Raw genomic sequence first — 21956 nt, 5'->3', positions numbered from 1 at the left:
GACTTGCTTGTGACTTTTGGACTTGGTACCCTTGTTCCACAGGTACTCTAGATTGGAAATCCACAGTTGTTGCATTGCTGGTTTGTGTCTTTCCTGCATTATTCCTCTAACACGACTTCTTTGTCCTTAGGGGAACTTTAGTGCACTTTGCACTCACTTTTCAGGGTCTTGGGGAGGGTTATTTTTCTAACTCTCACTATTTTCTAATAGTCCCAGCGACCCTCTACAAGGTCACATAGGTTTGGGGTCCATTCGTGGTTCACATTCCACTTTTGGAGTATATGGTTTGTGTTGCCCCTATCCCTATGTTTCCCCATTGCATCCTATTGTAACTATACATTGTTTGCACTGTTTTCTAAGACTATACTGCATATTTTTGCTATTGTGTATATATATCTTGTGTATATTTCCTATCCTCTCACTGAGGGTACACTCTAAGATACTTTGGCATATTGTCATAAAAATAAAGTACCTTTATTTTTAGTATAACTGTGTATTGTGTTTTCTTATGATATTGTGCATATGACACTAGGTGGTACTGTAGTAGCTTCACACGTCTCCTAGTTCAGCCTAAGCTGCTCTGCTAAGCTACCATTATCTATCAGCCTAAGCTGCTAGACACCCTATACACTAATAAGGGATAACTGGGCCTGGTGCAAGGTGCAAGTACCCCTTGGTACTCACTAGAAGCCAGTCCAGCCTCCTACATTGGTTGTGCAGTGGTGGGATAAGTGCTTGAGACTACTTACCACTCTTGTCATTGTACTTTTCATAAGAGAAAAATATACAAAACAAGGTCAGTGTATATACACATAGCCAAAAAGTTTTGCATTTCCTCTTTTCACTCTTTTCTAAGTGCTGAAAAGTACTTCTAACTTTCTAAAAAGTTCTAAAAAGTTTAAAAAGTTTTTTTTCTCTGTCTTTCTAAAAGCTCTGACAAACTTTTTATCTTTTACTATCACTTTAACTCTCTCTAAAAATGTCTGGCACAGGCCAAAATGTTGATCTGTCCAAACTTGCATATGACAACCTTAGCTGGAAAAGAGCAAGGAGTCTCTGTATAGAGAGAGGTTTGAGTGTAGGGAAGAATCCTTCCTTAGAACTGTTACTTAACATGCTTAGAGAACAGGATAAGGCCATAGGTGCCTCATCTGTTGAAAAAGTACCTAATAGTTCTCAATCTGATTCAGGGACTCCCCCAGGAAAAGATTCAGGAAAGAAACTTCCTAGCCTGCCCATTACTAGACAGTCTAGCATAGTTGGTAATGATGATGAGCCACACCATACAAATAGTGTTGTCTCACATCATAGCAAAAGCATTTACTCTCACCATACTGGTAGTAATGTTTCAGTTAACCAAGCTGTTAGGGTGGCTTCTGTAAGGGACAGGTCTCCTTCTATTCATTCCCATCATACCTCTGTATCTAGGAATGTCCCTCCCACCAACCCTGATGACAGAATGTTAGAGAGGGAACTCAATAAGTTGAGGGTGGAACAAACCAGACTGAAGCTTAAAAAGCAACAGCTGGATTTGGATAGACAGTCTTTTGAACTAGAGAAGGAAAGACAGAAGTTGGGTTTAGAAACCCATGGTGGCAGCAGCAGTATTCCCCATAGTCATCCTGCAAAAGAGCATGATTCAAGGAATCTGCACAAGATAGTTCCCCCTTATAAGGAGGGGGATGACATTAACAAGTGGTTTGCTGCACTTGAGAGGGCCTGTGTTGTACAGGATGTCCCTCAAAGGCAGTGGGCTGCTATCCTATGGCTATCATTTAGTGGAAAGGGTAGGGATAGGCTCCTTACTGTGAAAGAAAATGATGCTAATAATTTCCAAGTTCTTAAGAATGCACTCCTGGATGGTTATGGCTTAACCACTGAACAGTACAGGATAAAGTTCAGAGAGACCAAAAAGGAGTCTTCACAAGACTGGGTTGATTTCATTGACCATTCAGTGAAGGCCTTGGAGGGGTGGTTACATGGCAGTAAAGTTACTGATTATGAAAGCCTGTATAACACAATCCTGAGAGAGCATATACTTAATAATTGTGTGTCTGATTTGTTGCACCAGTACCTGGTAGACTCTGATCTGACCTCTCCCCAAGAATTGGGAAAGAAGGCAGACAAATGGGTCAGAACAAGGGTGAACAGAAAAGTTCATACAGGGGGTGACAAAGATGGCAATAAGAAGAAAGATGGTGAAAAATCTCAAGATAAGCATGGGGATAAGGGTAAAACCAAAGATCCCACTTCAAATCTTAAACACTCTTCAGAGGGTGGGGATAAAACTAATTCTTCCTCTTCTTCTCAACCCACACACATTAAAAAGCCTTGGTGCTTTGTGTGTAAAAACAGAGGCCATAGGCCAGGGGATAAGTCCTGTCCAGGTAAACCCCCTGAGCCTACCACCACTAATACATCAAGCTCTAGTGCCCCTAGCAGTAGTGGTACTAGTGCTGGGACTACTGGCAACAGTCAAGCAAAGGGTGTAGTTGGGTTCACTTTTGGGTCCATAGTAGAAACTGGGGTAGTCAGTCCCAAGACAGTTTCTGTCACACCTAGTGGCATTGGCCTTGCCACACTGGCTGCTTGTCCCCTTACAATGGATAAGTACAAGCAGACAGTTTCAATAAACGGTGTTGAGGCCTTGGCCTACAGGGACACAGGTGCCAGTATCACTTTGGTGACTGAAAACCTAGTGCACCCTGATCAACACATCATTGGACAACAGTATAAGATTATTGATGTCCATAACTCCACTAAGTTTCTTCCCTTAGCTATAATTCAGTTTAGTTGGGGTGGAGTTACTGGCCCTAAGCAGGTGGTGGTATCACCTAGCTTACCTGTAGACTGTCTCTTAGGTAATGACCTAGAGGCCTCAGGTTGGGCTGATGTAGAGTTGTATGCCCATGCAGCCATGCTGGGCATCCCTGAGGAATTGTTCCCTCTCATTTCTACTGAAATGAAAAAGCAAAGGAGAGAAGGCCTGAAAACTCAGGATCCCTCTCCATCAACAGGTAAAAAGGGTATCACAGTATCCCCTAACCACCCTACCATTCAGGATACCATTCCTGTGGTGGGAGAAACCTCTCCTGGGGTGGCACCTGTTCCAAGGGAATCATCGGCTGGCAAAGCTGGACTCCCTGAGGTAGAAGTACCTCTCTGTGGGATAACTAACATTGGTGACAAAAAGAGCACCATTTTAGTTAACATGGAGCATCCCTCCAACCCTCCCAGAGAAACTTTAGTGCAGAAACCCTGCACTGCCTCACAACACTTAGGACAGCATCCCTGCCCTAGTGTGGAGCTCATAGGACAGCATCCCTGCCCTGCTCCAACTCAAGAGAAACAGCATCCCTGTTCTCTCTTCCAGCCATATGGACAAAGTTTTTGCCCAGCTATGGCTTTTCTGAGACAGCATCCCTGTCTGGCATTTCCATCACTACAAATAGGTTCAGTGGACAATTCCCACTGCTCTAAACTAAAACTTACTGATAGAAACTCTGAAAATACATCTTCACATTGTTGGTTAGCTAAAAAACTTCAAACAGGGTGGTTTACATCCCCACAGGGAAGTAACCATATAGTGGATGATAAAGGGAGTAACCAGTCTATTGCAGAGCTACTCTCTACTTATCACCACTTAGACAATAAAGTCTCAACTGGCCAAGGTTAGCCTTATTGTCCTTCGTTTGGGGGGGGGGGGTTGTGTGAGAAAGTAGCCTCTTTCTAGCCTTGTTACCCCCACTTTTGGCCTGTTTGTGAGTGTATGTCAGGGTGTTTTCACTGTCTCACTGGGATCCTGCTAGCCAGGGCCCAGTGCTCATAGTGAAAACCCTATGTTTTCAGTATGTTTGTTATGTGTCACTGGGACCCTGCTAGTCAGGACCCCAGTGCTCATAAGTTTGTGGCCTATATGTATGTGTTCCCTGTGTGGTGCCTAACTGTCTCACTGAGGCTCTGCTAACCAGAACCTCAGTGGTTATGCTCTCTCATTTATTTCAAATTGTCACTAACAGGCTAGTGACCAATTTTACCAATTTACATTGGCTTACTGGAACACCCTTATAATTCCCTAGTATATGGTACTGAGGTACCCAGGGTATTGGGGTTCCAGGAGATCCCTATGGGCTGCAGCATTTCTTTTGCCACCCATAGGGAGCTCTGACAATTCTTACACAGGCCTGCCACTGCAGCCTGAGTGAAATAACGTCCACGTTATTTCACAGCCATTTTACACTGCACTTAAGTAACTTATAAGTCACCTATATGTCTAACCTTTACCTGGTAAAGGTTAGGTGCAAAGTTACTTAGTGTGAGGGTACCCTGGCACTAGCCAAGGTGCCCCCACATTGTTCAGAGCCAATTCCCTGAACTTTGTGAGTGCGGGGACACCATTACACGCGTGCACTACATATAGGTCACTACCTATATGTAGCTTCACAATGGTAACTCCGAATATGGCCATGTAACATGTCTATGATCATGGAATTGCCCCCTCTATACCATCCTGGCATAGTTGGCACAATCCCATGATCCCAGTGGTCTGTAGCACAGACCCTGGTACTGCCAAACTGCCCTTCCTGGGGTTTCACTGCAGCTGCTGCTGCTGCCAACCCCTCAGACAGGCATCTGCCCTCCTGGGGTTCAGCCAGGCCTGGCCCAGGATGGCAGAACAAAGAACTTCCTCTGAGAGAGGGTGTGACACCCTCTCCCTTTGGAAAATGGTGTGAAGGCAGGGGAGGAGTAGCCTCCCCCAGCCTCTGGAAATGCTTTGTTGGGCACAGATGTGCCCAATTCTGCATAAGCCAGTCTGCACCGGTTCAGGGGACCCCTTAGCCCTGCTCTGGCGCGAAACTGGACAAAGGAAAGGGGAGTGACCACTCCCCTGACCTGCACCTCCCCTGGGAGGTGTCCAGAGCTCCTCCAGTGTGCTCCAGACCTCTGCCATCTTGGAAACAGAGGTGCTGCTGGCACACTGGACTGCTCTGAGTGGCCAGTGCCACCAGGTGACGTCAGAGACTCCTTGTGATAGGCTCCTTCAGGTGTTGCTAGCCTATCCTCTCTCCTAGGTAGCCAAACCCTCTTTTCTGGCTATTTAGGGTCTCTATCTCTGGGGAAACTTTAGATAACGAATGCAAGAGCTCATCCGAGTTCCTCTGCATCTCTCTCTTCACCTTCTGATAAGGAATCGACTGCTGACCGCGCTGGAAGCCTGCAAACCTGCAACATAGTAGCAAAGACGACTACTGCAACTCTGTAACGCTGATCCTGCCGCCTTCTCGACTGTTTTCCTGCTTGTGCATGCTGTGGGGGTAGTCTGCCTCCTCTCTGCACCAGAAGCTCCGAAGAAATCTCCCGTGGGTCGACGGAATCTTCCCCCTGCAACCGCAGGCACCAAAAAGCTGCATTACCGGTCCCTTGGGTCTCCTCTCAGCACGACGAGCGAGGTCCCTCGAATCCAGCGACTCTGTCCAAGTGACCCCCACAGTCCAGTGACTCTTCAGTCCAAGTTTGGTGGAGGTAAGTCCTTGCCTCACCTCGCTGGGCTGCATTGCTGGGAACCGCGACTTTGCAGCTACTCCGGCCCCTGTGCACTTCCGGCGGAAAGCCTTTGTGCACAGCCAAGCCTGGGTCCACGGCACTCCAACCTGCATTACACGACTTTCTAAGTTGGTCTCCGGCGACGTGGGACTCCTTTGTGCAACTTCGGCGAGCACCGTTTCACGCATCCTCGTAGTGCCAGTTTCTGGCACTTCTCCGGGTGCTACCTGCTTCAGAGAGGGCTCCTTGTCTTGCTCGACGTCCCCTCTCTCTCCTGGTCCAATTTGCGACCTCCTGGTCCCTCCAGGGCCACAGCAGCGTCCAAAAACGCTAACCGCACGATTTGCAGCTAGCAAGGCTTGTTGGCGTTCTTTCGGCGGGAAAACACTTCTGCACGACTCTCCACGGCGAGAGGGATCCGTCCACCAAAGGGGAAGTCTCTAGCCCTTTTCGTTCCTGCAGAAACCTCAGCTTCTTCTGTCCAGTAGAAGCTTCTTTGCACCCGCAGCTGGCATTTCCTGGGCATCTGCCCATCTCCGACTTGCTTGTGACTTTTGGACTTGGTCCCCTTGTTCCACAGGTACTCTAGATTGGAAATCCACAGTTGTTGCATTGCTGGTTTGTGTCTTTCCTGCATTATTCCTCTAACACGACTTCTTTGTCCTTAGGGGAACTTTAGTGCACTTTGCACTCACTTTTCAGGGTCTTGGGGAGGGTTATTTTTCTAACTCTCACTATTTTCTAATAGTCCCAGCGACCCTCTACAAGGTCACATAGGTTTGTGGTCCATTCGTGGTTCACATTCCACTTTTGGAGTATATGGTTTGTGTTGCCCTTATCCCTATGTTTCCCCATTGCATCCTATTGTAACTATACATTGTTTGCACTGTTTTCTAAGACTATACTGCATATTTTTGCTATTGTGTATATATATCTTGTGTATATTTCCTATCCTCTCACTGAGGGTACACTCTAAGATACTTTGGCATATTGTCATAAAAATAAAGTACCTTTATTTTTAGTATAACTGTGTATTGTGTTTTCTTATGATATTGTGCATATGACACTAGGTGGTACTGTAGTAGCTTCACACATCTCCTAGTTCAGCCTAAGCTGCTCTGCTAAGCTACCATTATCTATCAGCCTAAGCTGCTAGACACCCTATACACTAATAAGGTATAACTGGGCCTGGTGCAAGGTGCAAGTACCCCTTGGTACTCACTACAAGCCAGTCCAGCCTCCTACAATGTTCTATTGTGAGTATGTCACATATGACCTAGTCAAGCGGATCAGTGAAGATGGTAAAAATATGGGAGGAATCAGGGCAAGATTGGGTGCCTGCAAATCATTGCCGCAATAGAGAGTGGGTGGGGGACATATTTAAAACTCTTGCTTGCAGTGCAGCAAGCCACCTTGCTGTGCTGGGTGAAAAGGAAAGGGCAAGTAAAGGGCCGTATTTAACATACAGCGAGGGTACATGTAGATATTTCTCCTCGCTGCACCTCTGGTGGGGAGGTGTACAATTCTGATGCATCCCCAGGTCTAACAGTGTTGGTAAACCAGGAATGGGTCAGAATTCATGGGTGGATGCATGGGAACCCATGGAACCCGTCCCCACCACAGAATAGGCAACACAGCAATTTGCACTGCCTTGTGTTACTCTACATTCATCAAGCAATGCAAGGTGGCCTTGTGCGGTTTTATAAACTCCATTTAGATTTTGCCTTGCCCTTGTGCTCCCTTGCGAGGTACAAGGGCGACACAAAACCTTGTTAAATCTGGCTCTAAGAATCTGCTGGCCCTGGGAGGTACTCTTATGTCAGAATCAAGTTTGGGTGGTCCCATGTAACTGCCCAAACATATGTGTTGCAAGGGACATGCACATTCAGTATGTGGCACCATTTGCAGCAGCTTATAGTTTGACTAGGTTGTGGGAGGCTGTCCTTCCCCTGTAGCCCAACTTTAGATGTCCCCCTTAGGGACAAACAGCAATTCATTTTCTCCCAGTTGTGCCCTGGCTGGATCAGGTGCCTGACAGTAAAGACAGCATAGCTGACAGTGAACACTCAGAAACACATCTTGAGAAAAGAGGTAAGATGTTTTTGAAACGTATTAACTGATGTTAATTATCACCCACATCCATAACTCAAATCATGTCAACTGGTGCTTTCTGAGTATAAAGTTAAGACCTGCAAGCATTCATACAAATACCTTGCAGATTATTGTCAGATGTCTGCAGCGGAGGCATAACTCAAATGAGCATTTTATCATGAATATAACTTGTGACCTGAAGGTGTTTTACGGAACACTGCATCAAACACACTGACCCACTGAGCTATCTTAGTAGGATACAAGCATGTGACGTGTAGGCTACATGCAACAATGTCCAGGGGTTACTTTATCCCTTTAAGGCTCCTTATGATTGTGAACGTTGAGTTAGTACCAGAAGGTACTGAGAGATCTCTTCAATAAGTTTATTAACCACCTGAGCGTTTTTACCTCTGTATACACTGATAATTAATGTCTAACTGTGGGGTCTAAACTCTAATGCTGGTCATTTTGGTGTTGCATTGGCACCATTATTTCATATGTGTAATGCCTATGTGGGCTTTCACTTATGATGTATGCCTTGCTCCTAACAGGAGACCTCTTCACCTATGTGTATGTCCCTATATAAGGTCTATGACAATGTATCCTGTTATTAAATATTGCTATGCTTCTGCTATTAGCTTCTTTTCCTTACAATAGTGTGTCTATAATTCATGCCTACACACAATATGAATTGTGTTATTAGTTATTTCAGATATGTAACACTTTAGCCTTTAATCCCAACAAATGAAGTACAACAAATACATTAAGCTACCATCAATGGTAATTTTAAAAAAGGGGTTGCAGCTCGAGCCCACCAACATTTATTTTTGAAGACCGGCTCTTATTTTTGTAATAAGACTTTGACACAAAGTAAGAGAGAGAAAAACACACTAGACTGAAAGAAGGCAGAAGAGAAAGACGGAAAAAAACATGATATAGGGAGAAAGCTTGAACCCACAAGAATGAGATGAAGGGGCAAGGAGTGCCTGGTGGCATGAGGTAGAATCAGGACTAGACAACCTTGGTATTTGGCGTGCCGACATTCAGTATCACTAGTCATGGACACGGGCTACTAATCAAAGCTTTGGGCCCTGACATTTATTGTTTTACAATTTAAGCACTGCCTACCATGCCTGTCACATGAACACATCCTCACTACAATTCTCAGTCTACTGTTCCCACCACGTGCCACTATTACAAAGGGCAATGTCTTAGGCATACCTTGAGAACTGGTACACATGGTGCAATCCTTTGTACATTAAGAGAGAGTGAGTGCATTTAAGTACACCTTGTCTATTCCACAAATACGGCCCTCTTCTATGTGGGCTGTGCCGCAAGACACTGCCTCTGAGCTGGCTCAGGTGTGCATCTCTCTATCTCATATCTTACTGTGGCAAAATGTAGCTTCTAGCAGTTAGAGCTAGAATATGTAAGAAATACACATAAATATATACCATGCTTGGGATCTTCATTCTGTACACTTTTGTCATGTTCGCTACCTATATAATTGTGACCTTTACCACCTTTCTACTTTTTTGTTCTCTACTAGGTTAACATGTAATACATTTCTATAGTATAAGAACTGTGTGCCTCATTTATGCCTATGGCAAGTGATGGCACTATTCAGGGGAACTATAGGGTCTCTGGCCAGAACGATTGTCCCAAAATAGGCTTGATTTTCAGCATGGTGTAAAGGAAGGGCTGATGAGGCACTAGCCTGTGCTCTCCCCTCTGCACAACAGGTGGGTACATCTTTGTGTTTGGGACCTAGAAAAATGTATAGGGTGTAACCACAAACTTCATAACAGGAAACTTTGTAACTAATAAACTAAGCAGGAACAACTTGATGATTGCATTGTTCCTTGTTGTCAATTTCCTTGGGGGACAGAATTTTTCAAAAGATAATGCATATGTATTGACAAACCATGGTGTAGCTTCCACTGATTCTGTGTCTCGTGACTTCGCCCATTTGGACTACATGCTTTCTGGATTTCCCCACTAACTCCCCAATGTGAAGGTTCCTGGAGTAAATACTGTCTGCTCCATCAGAGGAGGAATAGGAGGACCAACCAATTTAAAGAGGCCTTTAGAACAACCAAACACAGAGTCCAATTATTCTTGCAAATGGAGCTCTCATGGGTAGATCCCATTTTTGGATCTATTGATTAGCATTCATAATGGCAAACTAGTGACACGAACTTACCATAAAATCACTGATCGCAATAGCCTATTACTTTACAAAAGCCACCACCCTAAAGCACTACGAGAAAATCTTCCCTGCGGTCAGTTCCTTCGACTTCGTCAGAATTGCACCAGTTTACTCACATTTAACACTCAAGCCAAGGATCTTTCTAACAAATTGAGTGAACACCATTACCCGGTTCATGTGGTGAAAACAGCTTACAAACGAGCCAAACATTGTAACGGGGACGCATTATTGCTGACGAGTCCTCGACCCACAGATAATAAGCTGGCCTGCGTATCCACATTCACCCCCTTGTCTACCCCATAAAGAAGGTGGTGAACAAAAGATGGAACATCCTGTGTAGAGGAGGAGTAGATATTCCTAAACCTCTCTTTGCTTTTAAAAGAACGACCAACATTAGGGATATGTTGGTCCATACTCGACCACATCCTGGCGTTACCCCTTGTAGACAAAGGGCATTGTGGGACATTCCACCGGTTGCAGGCAATTTTCCCTGTGGCAATTGTAATGTGTGTATACTCACGAAACGCGTTGATACCCTTGAACTTGACCCAGTAGGCACATGGCGGCTACTGAAGCATGTAGGAGGCTGGCCTGGCTTGTAGTGGGTACCAAGGGTTACTTATACTCTGTACCCGGAACAGTTATCCCTTATTAGTGTAGAAGAGGTGTTTCTAGCAGCTTAGGCTGATAGAAGGTAGCTATGGAGAGCAGCTTAGGCTGAACTAGGAGACATGCAAAGCTCATACTATACCACTGGTGTCATATGCACAATATCATAAGAAAACACAATACACAGATATACTAAAAATAAATGTACTTTATTTTTATGACAATATGCCAAAAGTATCTCAGTGAGTACCCTCAGTATGAGGATGCCAAATATACACAAGATATATGTACACAATACCAAAAATATGCAGTAATAGCAAAAGGAAGTAATGCAAGCAATGTAGAATTACAGTAGATTGCAATAGGAGTACATAGGTATATGGATAACACAAACCATATACTCTAGAAGTGGAATGCGAACCACGAATGGACCCCAAACCTATGTGAGCTTGTAGAGGGTCGCTGGGACTGTAAGAAAACAGTGAGGGTTAGAAAAATAGCCCACCCCAAGACCCTGAAAAGTAAGTGTAAAGTGCACCTATATTCCCCAGAGAGCACAGAAGTCGTGATAGGGGAATTCTGCAAGGAAGACCAACACCAGCAATGCAACAAAGGTGGATTTCCGGACGAGAGTACCTGTGGAACAAGGGGACCAAGTCCAAGAGTCGCGACAAAGTTGAGATTGGGCAGATGCCCAGGAAAGGCCAGCTGAGGGTGCAAAGAAGCTGCCACTGGATGGTAGAAGCTGTGGATTCTGCAAGAACGAAGAGGACTAGGAACTTCCCCTTTGGAGGATGGATGTCCCACGTCGTGAAGAAGCTTGCAGAGGTGTTCCCACGCAGAAATACCGTAAACAAGCCTTGCTAGCTGCAAGGGTCGCGGTTAGGGTTTTTGGATGCTGCTGTGGCCCAGGAGGGACCAGGATGTCGCCACTTGCGTGAGGAGACAGGGGGCACCCAGCAAGACAGGGAGCCCTCACAGAAGCAGGCAGCACCCGCAGAAGTGCCGGAATAGGCACTACGAAGAGGAGTGAACCGGAGCTCACCCGAAGTCACAAAAGGAGATCCCACGACGCTGGAGGACAACTCAGGAGGTTGTGCACTGCAGGTTAGAGTGTCGGGGACCCAGGCTTGGCTGTGCACAAAGGAAATCCTGGAAGAGTGCAGAGGAGCCGGAGCAGCTGCAAATCACGCGGTACTCAGCAATGCAGTCTAGCGTGGGGAAGCAAGGACTTATCTCCACCAAACTTGGACTGAAGAGTCACTGGACTGTGGGAGTCACTTGGACAGAGTTGCTGTGTTCCAGGGACCGGGCTCGTCGTGCTGAGAGGGGACCCAGAGGACCGGTGATGCAGTTCTTTTGGTGCCTGCGGTTGCAGAGGGAGGATTCCGTCGTCCCACTGGAGATTTCTTCGGAGCTTCTAGTGCAGAGAGGAGGCAGACTACCCCCACAGCATGCACCACCAGGAAAACAGTTGAGAAAGCGGCAGGATCAGCGATACAAGCTTGTAGTAGTCGTCTTTGCTACTTTGTTGCAGTTTTGCAGGCTTCCTGAGCAGTCAGCGGTCGATTCCTTGGCAGAAGGTGAAGAGAGAGATGCAGAGGAACTCTGATGAGCTCTTGCATTCGTTATCTAAATAATTCCCCAAAGCAGAGACCCTAAATAGCCAGAAAAGGAGGTTTGGCTACCTAGGAAGGAGGATAGGCTAGCAAATCAGGTAAGAGCCTATCAGGAGGAGTCTCTGATGTCACCTGCTGGCACTGGCCACTCAGAGCAGTCCAGTGTGCCAGCAGCACCTCTGTTTCCAAGATGGCAGAGGTCCGGAGCACACTGGAGGAGCTCTGGACACCTCCCCTGGGAGGTGCAGGTCAGGGGAGTGGTCACTCCCCTTTCCTTTGTCCAGTTTCGCACCAGAGCAGGGCTGGGGGATCCCTGAACCGGTGTAGACTGGCTTATGCAGAGATGGGCATCATCTGTGCCCATCAAAGCATTTCCAGAGGCTGGGGGAGGCTACTCCTCCCCAACCCTGACACCTTTTTCCAAAGGGAGAGGGTGTAACACCCTCTCTCTGAGGAAGTCCTTTGTTCTGCCTTCCTGGGCCAAGCCTGGCTGGACCCCAGGAGGGCAGAAACCTGTCTGAGGGGTTGGCAGCAGCAGCAGCTGCAGTGAAACCCCGGGAAAGGCAGTTTGGCAGTACCCGGGTCTGTGCTAGAGACTCGGGGGATCATGGAATTGTCTCCCCAATGCCATGGCATTGGGGTGACAATTCCATGATCTTAGACATGTTACATGGCCATGTTCGGAGTTACCATTGTGACGCTATACATAGGTAGTGACCTATGTATAATGCACGCTTGTAATGGTGTCCCCGCACTCACAAAGTCAGGGGAATTTGCCCTGAACGATGTGGCGGCACCTTGGCTAGTGCCAGGGTGCCCACACACTAAGTAACTTAGCACCCAACCTTTACCAGGTAAAGGTTAGACATATAGGTGACTTATAAGTTACTTAAGTGCAGTGGTAAATGGCTGTGAAATAACGTGGACGTTACTTCACTCAGGCTGCAGTGGCAGGCCTGTGTAAGAATTGTCAGAGCTCCCTATGGGTGGCAAAAGAAATGCTGCAGCCCATAGCGATCTCCTGGAACCCCAATACCCTGGGTACCTCAGTACCATATACTAGGGAATTATAAAGGTGTTCCAGTATGCCAATGTGAATTGGTGAAATTGGTCACTAGCCTGTTAGTGACAATTTAGAAAGTAAAGAGAGAGCATAAGCACTGAGGTTCTGGTTAGCAGAGCCTCAGTGAGACAGTTAGTCATCACACAGGGAACACATACAGGGCACACTTATTAGCACTGGGGCCCTGGCTGACACATACAACTAAAACAACATATATACAGTGAAATATGGGGTAACATGCCAGGCAAGATGGTACTTTCCTACAAAGCACACCAATTGCAACACTCGTAATTGTGTCTACTTGATTACGTGCCCGTGTAACTTGCGTTATGTAGGCATGACCACAAGAGCAGTCAAACTGAGAATTAACGAGCCTCGGAGTAACATCAGATGTGGCCGCACCACAACCAAACTCAGTATACATTAGGTTGAGGTGAACCATAGCCCAGATGACATGTGGTGGGTTATTTTGCAAACCTGCCCACCAAAGGACACGAGAGCCCTTTTTGAACTTGAACAGCATTGGGTGTATAAATTAAACACCCATATCAGGGGACTTAATGATGATATCCCTTGGATTAGCCTGGCACATACATAGTTAGATCTATGGTGGGGGTCTAATCAAGATTTAGTTTCTCTGTCAATCCAGCCTAATCACCTGGATTGGTCCCTTGTAGGTGCCCGCTGCCATCATACATCTGTATCATGTTCTCCCTCTGAGGATTATCGTTTTCATGATTACAGTGGCATTTTCCCATTAAATTATTCTATTTTATACAGCCGAATGCTGTACTCTGTTTCACTCAACCAAACATCATTGAGCGCTTACCTCCAGCCATCTGTACTGTTGCCTCTACTTAGATGGGTACATGACACTTGTGATGAGCTTACTTGAGATGAGTGTCTCATTTGCAAGAAGATCCTTCCCTGCTTTTTCTTATCCCCTTTTTTCACTTTGACCGACGTAGCCCCCTTTTGGATGTCGATAGTTTTTTAACAATCGCAAAGGGTGGTGAGGCATAGTCCTCTTTTTGTTTTTGTTCTTTCCTTAACGCAACCAAAGTGTATTGCTTTGTTCCGGTGGTGTTGCTTAGCAACACACACGTCAGCCCGACGCACCCGCTTCCGGCAAACTGGCTTTTCTTCCCCGCACTCCGCGTTCTCCCTATACTTTCGGGAGCGCGGCCGGGGATAGGTTTACCGCTTTGGGAAAGGAGCAACTCAAGTAAGTTCTACAAGGCGATGCTCATTTCTACTTCGTTTTTGCTTGGCCCTTATCGGCACGGACGGGCGCTGTACGACAGCTGCCTGGTTTTGGTTTGGCATTTTGTTTGATGGAGTTCTGTAAACCGACAGGCGGCTCCTTGTGTCTAGCTGCCCCTAATGACCTGAGTACTTCAGTTGGTGCTATTGATGAGATGTAATTATGATGCCGCTTGTTTGGACTCTCTTTTAGCATTATTCACTAGCGTGCAAGAATGTTATTCATATTCTACTGAACTTTAAACCAGAGAGGGCTTATTTAGTATGATTCTATCTGCTCATTGTGATTGTCTTTTTGACCTTGCTTCAACTGAGCAAGAGTTACGTGGTTTTGGATTCCTGCATAACGTTGTTATAAGAGATCAGTATGTCCCGTCCTAGCTATCTCCTCAACAAGTGGGCATTTTCATTTTATTGTTGTCTGTGGGCATTATACTATGTTTGCCTCCAATAACAGCCATTTCTTGTTTATTTAATGACTAGATAGTTTATGCCCGGCCATTGGGCCCCCGCTGTCCCATGAAGCTATTTCCTTTAATGAGAGGGTAAGCTAATCATCAGATTTGCATGCACCAGTGTGCCACTACCTGCACTATCACAGTGTGTTTTTCACCAAAATAGACACTTCCTTTTGTAGTTCAAAAACCAATATGTTGCAACTACATGATTTTCTTGTTACCTGTGTTCTTTTGATTGCAGGGCGACAGTTAGGAATAGGACGTTCAAACTACACACCATTAGTGTAAGTGACTGGAGTACTGCTAATTGATAGTCTTAGTCCATAGGAGATTTTTCAGTTGTATAGAAGGAGAAGTATATTTCCACCTGGTCCTGAAGAAGCGTTGCAGGATCCATTTGGACCATCAAAGACGCGAAACATGTTGACCCTTATTTCAGGGACGGTCTGGTAATTCCACACCTCCCGTTCTCCATTTTATGTGGTTGAGAGTATTTTATACTCATTTCACTCTCCTCATTAGTTTTAATCTTGGCCTTCACCCACCATGGTTGAAAAAAATTATTATCCTTAGGTTTTGGGTCTTGAGCCAATTTTAACCCTTACTGCTACTCTCTTTCTTTTTTCCTCTTTCCAAGCTCACTTTTGGGGCCTTGGCATCATCGAGTAAAGATCTCCGGCAAAGTGCCCCCCTGCAGGAGGTGCCCACCAGACACTGCAGCGCCAGTCTGACGAGGAGCAATACTGATGATGAAACATGACACCCATTTGGGTGTGTGAGGATTCTTGCTGCTAGAATTAGGACTTCCTTCTCCTCTTTCCTTTTTGGAACAGTGTATTTAGGTATATAGGACTAAGGTGTCACTTTATAGGGTGGGCATTATGGAAGCTATAAAAAGCTTCTTTGAGTTGAATGGAGATTCAGATGCAGACCCATGCGTTATGTGGGAAGCCTTAAAGGTGACTGTGAGAGATTACTGTATGGGAATGGCTTATGCCATTGGAAAGGTACTGTAAAGCCACATCTGAAGGTGGAAGAAAAGTTAAGACAAATGAAATGTGAAACAGTATCATCTGCAGACCGTAGGCAGTCGTTGGCGAACACCAGAAAAGTACAATGAGAGTTGGTGGATAGGTTGGGGAAGCATCATTATAAAGAATATATCTCTAGGAAACACAATACGGGTTGTTGATTGGCATGGCTAGTGAGAGGTGAATCTAGTTTAGTAATAATCCTGGCTATCTGATGGGCAGCTTGTGAAATGACCCACAAACAGATAGATATTAATCTGGCATTTTCGGAATACTATATAAATTTGTATGCAGAATCTGCCCTATTGCTGGTGACAATCAGATGGGACATATCTTGGCGGCGGTTTTGAGCAAACTGAGGGCTGACCAAAGTAGCAACTGGACTCTCCTTTGCCATTGAAAGGTATTAAAATAACTGTTAAGAGACTAGAGAGGGGCAAGACCCCATAAGGGATAGCGTACTTGTTAAGTTTTATGCTGCATATACTAATCTCCTAACATTCTATTTATTAGAAATGTATCAGGCAGCAAGGGATAGGGGCTATGTACCTTCAACGACTGAAAATGCATTAAGTATTATGTTGCCCAAGCACAAACAGACACCTTCTAGATATGGGCGAGAACCCTGTCCATGTAGACTCTAGAAGACTGGTGAAGCTGTTGCATAAAGGGCGGCTGAAGTGCTTTCAACTCTGGTGCACCCAGATCAATCTGGTTTTATACCTGGCAGAAATACATCTGCAGATGTCATCATATACTGATTCACCCACGTTGGGATGGTTGCACAAAGCTGTAGCCTTCATTGATATGAGAAGGCCTTTGATACACTTGCTTGGAAATATTTCTGGTGTTAAGAGCTATGAGCGCGGGAGCAAGCTGTTGGCATGGATTTTGTTATTATACTCTGTTCCCACCTCTTGTATCTGTAATGGTAGAATAATTTCAGAAAAGTTGGAGGCAAGTAGAGATACGTGGCAGGGACATCTGCGCTCACCCTTGCTCTTTGTGTTGGCAATGGAGTCATTGGCTGAAATACGGCATAGAGATCAGAAAGACAAAGGAATAGCTCTTTATGGGTGTAGGAATTTACCATCATTATGCGTAAATGACGTATTTCTCTTTACCAATAATCCAGCTGCTGACGTTGTTCCAGTGCTTGAACCACTTGAGTTATATGGATAGATTTCAGCACTCCGACTCTACAGGGAAAAGTAATTTCTGTTTCCTTTAGATGAGAAGACTGAGGTGGTCTACCTTCCAGATCGGACATTGCAATGGGACAGTATTTCTTTGCAGTACCCTGTTATACAGGTATTCCATAAAGATGTAGACAAAATAGAAGGTAAATCATGGAAAACGAGAACTAATATTAGGGATTTTATCCACTTTTGGAACATGCTCCCATTACCTGAAACTGGTATAGTAGGCTTGCCCAAGATGGCGAATCTCTCTAGGCGTCTATATTTGTTTTCTGCCGATTGTGTAAAATAGCCTTAAAATGCTGGATTTTGAGAGCCACTAGGGCTTCGAAGCTGCAGTGGGTGGCTATATGGTGCACTGCCAGGAAGGATGTTCAACCAATATATATTGGTTGTGATACTGGCGGACGGCAGCTGGTGCCAATGGTGGCGTGTCATGGGCATGGTTCTCTGTAGTGGATGCGCCTGCGCAGTCGCCCATCTTCATTCTTCATTTGTAGCGTGCACACTCTTTAGTCAGTAGATGAAAGATAATTGTGATGTTTGGCCTTAGAAGAAATTCTCTGTAATAAGAAATGGATTACCTTTTGTTTTATTCTGATGACGGGAGTCATATACAATTATACATATCTGCAGTAAATCCCTTTTTCCAGCTCAAAGTACATACACTGTTCTACCACTATAGATTGGTACTGACCAGGGGGGACTGCTCTGTCAAATAGAATCAATCCTGACCTGCACAGACACATAGGGGCATATTTACTAGCCCCTAGAGGCACCTTGCGCTGCCCTGGTGCCATTTTCTTTGCACTAAGGCAGCATTAAGGAGGCCTTTCTCCTGTGCCATTTTTACAAAATGGCACAATGCTTGCATTGTGCCACTTTGTAAATCCTTGCAACACAGTAGGCCTGCACCAGGCATAATGTATGCGGGGGGCATTCCGACGCAAGGAGCCCCGAAAAATGGCGCAGTGAAATGATGTAAATTTATTTCTGTAATTTTTAATGCCTGCTCAGAGCAGGCGTTAAAATGATGCACCCATTTTAATCAATGGGGCTCCCTGTGCTTTGTTGCACCAGCATCAACATTTTTTTACGCTATTGCAGCAAAGCACCACAATAGTGTCAAACATTTTGAGGCTATTTTCCTAACGACCGCCCTGACGCGCCATATTGTAAATACAGTGCAACCATGGTGTCGTTAGATGGGCCGGGGCGATGCAAGAAAAGTGGGGCACCTGGCCCAATGCACCACTTTCTCGTAAATATGCCCATAGTGCAGTGTGAGAAGGTTTTAGAGCCTGCTAATGGGATCAGACACATCTCACATAATGTGTCAATTCATATTTTTTCTCATACTCATGCCAGTCTGTTTCTTGAAGCTCCAACATGGGTTGCTAGGATAACTGAGGCCCAGGGAGGCGAATTGACTTGCCCAGGATCCTACAATAGAGTGAATGCGGGAATGCACGACTTAAGATAGCACAAATCAATCATACACATTGTGTATGAGTGGAGTTCCAAGGGTGAATATCAGCACATCATGAAAATTATATATGGTTTTTAGCATTTAGCATTTTAATTTCTTTCTCTATTATCTTTATTTTTTTCATCCAACCGTCTGTGCAGTGCCTGCCATCTTTAGGCTGCAAGGTGCTTTATAAGCTTATAAAACAAATACATGAAAAATGTTGTGTTTTTATTTGTGTGTGTTTGGCATGTATGCGTCAGTTGATGTCTTTGGGTTGCACCGTGTGCTGCTCCCCGTAGCAGTAAAAAAAAGCATGCCTCAGGACAAAGTTGAGATTCAGGCTGTTTCACTGCCCAGGTGTATTGCAACAATGCGAGGTGTGAGAGGGGGATAAAGGGAGAGTGAGTAAACTGAGTTAAATGGAGCGAGATATGGAGGAGGGCGCCAAATGTAAGAGCAGGAGAGAGGAGGAGAATCCAAGGCGAGGAGTTCAATGGCTAAGCGACAAGGAGCGAGAGAGTGGAAGGCAGAAAGGATGGCGAGCAAGAAATAGCCAGATAAATAGGGAAATGGAGACATGGTAGACAGGCCATCCAATAAACTAAGGTCAACTTTGAAAAGAGGGAGTCAAGTTATAGATCATTTAAAGAATAAAAAGTTTGGAATTTTAAACATTTCCTTGACATAAAATCATCAAATAACTCTACAAACTGCATTTGAAAACCCTTTCAAAATGTGGCCGATAATTATGCCCCTTCACCTTTTTTTGCAAAAGTGTTTAATAATATAACCTCCAAATGATGCCCCTACAAAGATGTCCTCACCTTGTCATTACAAAGAGTGGTAACTTTGCTGAGAATTGCTGCTACTGTTTATGAAAAGATTAAAATGCCTCTTCAAAAGTGTTGGTTCCAATGTAGATTTATTTTAACTAGACAACTGCCCTGCATTGTGAACCCTTATCCGTGCTCCCCGCAACCTTTATTTTTCTATGGTACATTTTCAGAGTAAATATTATGCATTTCTAGAAACAGAAAATGTATCTGTCTATTTTGTCCAAGCAAGGTCTGCAACATGTGCTGAAGAGATAGTGGTTATTCCTTCCCTATGTGTTTGGATCCTTCTCACCACTTCAATTGATATGTGCTGTGCTTGTGCAATAATCACTTCCAGATCCATATTGAGACCTTCTCCATGCTAACTTCTGTTCTTGTGAATGAAGATGAAGCCAGAGCTCTCACTCTGAGTTCAGTCATCATAAAATCTGTTTACACTACCCCACCGGCCTAGCCCTACTCCGACCACTGGTCATGTTGCTGTTAGTCTGGTATAGACCTCATTGTGTAGCCTTTGCTTCACTGACTTCCGAGACTATGAGGTAATCATGACCATGCCTCTGTGCCTTCAAAACCCATTCAGATCGCATTGAAAATCCATCATTTGCCATACATTTTGCGTCCCTGTAAGCTTACAGTGTAGTCAATGTTTCTTGCTGTATATTAGATTCTTAATTCAAAAATAGATTCAGAAGCAATGTGAATTCCCACCATAAAAATGTATTTAACTGTCATTCAGTTGGAATCATCGTTATTGACCACATGTGCTTCAAGATTTACCACTAATTTTCCACCAAAACTCCATGGCCAAGGACACCAGAAAGTTCCTGTAAAGTTCTCTTTAAATCTTATCAATTTTGACCAAAGCTTACTGTTCCTGTGTACTTTAGAGAGTGTTTTATCACAAATTTCCTATTTCCAAGGAGATCAAACTCCGTAAAATTCTATTTAGTTTCAACCAATATTCCTGCCCACTGTTAAAGTAGAGGATACCAATAACATTAAGCAGTGACAAAAATATGTTCAATTTGGTTGAACTACTGAATATCGAGTCCAACAATATCATCATACAAGAATATCATGGACAAAATATCGAAAGGTACGTGCATTTAGGGAAGTACAGATATACTATTCCTAACTCTGCATCTATGTCATTGAAGATTTATAGATCACCAAGGTGCATATATGGGGAGTTAGGTGTATACATTCTATACTTTCTTACCTTTTGATACTTGGTACTGAATATTTTTCCCTGTTTGCATGCATAGAGAGTCTGAATTGGTTATTCAGGGTGCACCACATCCCAGAAATGAACATGGATCTTACATTAACACCTGCTGATTGCATATAGAAGTAACAAAAAACACAGCCCCTGGGGAGAGGAAGCCAAGGGCTGCTGACACAATGACATCTGTTGCTTTTCTGCAACCCTATGTATTAGAATACTGGGGGTCAGTGAGAGGAGCTTCTCATTCTGCTTAAAATCTTACCAAAATCTTTATGCCGTATTACCTTGGAGATCCAGAGCCCATTCCGTCTCTAATGTTGTAATTATTAGGGACATATATCTAAGCATATGCTAGTGTTATGAGATTGATTCTTCATGCAACTGAATAAGGTGCACTCACAAACGGGGAACATTGGTCATAGGAGATGTGTACAATTTCATACTTGCCTATTGATGGTGGAATTTGTGTTTGTGTTGAACAAAGACAGCACTGGTGTACACACCAGCGCTCCTGCTGTGGTTCTATCCAGAATTTAAACGAATGGCAACCAAGCTGGCAATATCTGCCTGGCATGATGCAGGAGTAGTCACTTAGAGCGCTCTGTTTGACGGGTATAAGCTCAGAACATTTGAGAAGTTGCATAGAGCTGAGGGATTGCCGGTGGGACAAATCTTAACTCAATACCATTTCCTGTATTGTCAAATCTTTTTGGAGGTGTGGTAAAGCAGAACTACCCCTACAAAACCCATTGCAAGTATTGTTGATGGATGGGAATAGTAAGAAAGCTATAACTATGCTTTAGTGGGACATTGTTGGCCAAACTAAAATAAGTCTAGCTAATCGGGAAAACAGATTCAAATACACAATTCACTGACAAGGCGAATGGGTGCAACCTCTTGAGCACCAGCATCTAGGATTTGAGAGTAGACCCAAAAATGTTAAAGCTGAGTCTGAATTTGTAGATTTGGGTCTAGTCGCTGTGTTGTGCCAGATAACTATGGTTCAGAAGTCTACTTACACACGCCGGTTGAAACAGTGGTTATTGGGACGGAAGAGTCCCTCAAATGGTAATGGGCATGCACCCCTGTCCTAAATGCCCCAGCTGCATTGATGTCTGGATCCCTGGTGCTGATTATTGTTGCTATAGACAAACTGACTAATGGATGGATGGTGGGCTTTTAGAACCAGGAGGGGAGCCCAAAGCATTGCCCTCATGGTGGTGAAAGGCTACTGCCTTTGGCTGGAGGTAAGCAGCATGAGCGCAGTAGTGGCAACATATTGTGTAGTGATAAGTAGAAGTGAACAGGACCATTTTACCCTGCGTTACTAGTGAG

Source organism: Pleurodeles waltl, chromosome 7 (assembly GCF_031143425.1).
Source record: "Pleurodeles waltl isolate 20211129_DDA chromosome 7, aPleWal1.hap1.20221129, whole genome shotgun sequence".
NCBI classification, from domain to species: domain Eukaryota; kingdom Metazoa; phylum Chordata; class Amphibia; order Caudata; family Salamandridae; genus Pleurodeles; species Pleurodeles waltl.
This window is presented reverse-complemented; position numbering follows the sequence as displayed.